The sequence below is a fragment of the Etheostoma spectabile genome, chromosome 16 (genome assembly GCF_008692095.1).
Source record: "Etheostoma spectabile isolate EspeVRDwgs_2016 chromosome 16, UIUC_Espe_1.0, whole genome shotgun sequence".
In the NCBI taxonomy this organism is placed as follows: Eukaryota; Metazoa; Chordata; class Actinopteri; order Perciformes; family Percidae; genus Etheostoma; species Etheostoma spectabile.
Window position 1 is genome coordinate 18,095,979 of NC_045748.1, and position 656 is coordinate 18,096,634.

At 38.9% G+C, this 656-nt stretch overlaps 1 protein-coding gene across 2 annotated transcripts in view; it reads right to left on the reverse strand.

The window, feature by feature from the left end:
- The window catches only part of rgs3a (regulator of G protein signaling 3a), a 192,821-nt gene that overhangs the window by 170,944 nt on the left and 21,221 nt on the right, over window positions 1-656 (reverse strand). The window lies entirely within an intron of this gene.

Genomic DNA, 656 nt, shown 5'->3' on the forward strand with positions numbered 1-656 from the left:
AATAACTAACTCCAGTAAAATTATTTAAAACTTAGTGACGACTAGATTAGGACTGTATTTAAAGTTGACTTTGGCCCAGGTGTGTCTGTTTAAACACGGACAGAGACAACGTCTCTCTTTTGATGCTTTATTAAATCAAGCATCAGTATAAACATGGGTGTGGTGAGATCTGCTATGGCTGTGTGTTTGTGGGGTAATTAAAGAAATAAATAACATTGTGAAGGCTACCATACACAATGCATAGGAATCATATATGCTAGTAAATAATAACAATAAACCCACCATTAATTACATTATCTTAATGAGCAAGGACGTTCAACAATCGCCATTATATCGAATCAACAGCCAGGTGTAACCTAGGTAACAGGTGAAGAACACAAACAAGCTAACTTTTAAATTTTCAACAACTATAGACCAACACAACAATAGGCTTGAATGAACTGACAACGTAAGTTACACGATTTACAGTTTTCATAGATGCACACACACAATCTCAGCTGATTAACCTCCAGACAGCTAGTCTCTTTTTCTTTTCGCTCAATTTTGTCTCCGTGTGGCGTGCGCGCCCGCTCGCGGTGTGAGGCGCGTGTCCCCACTATTCTCTGACATACAGTACACTCACAATCACACCTGATAGACGACCTTTTGTACAAAAC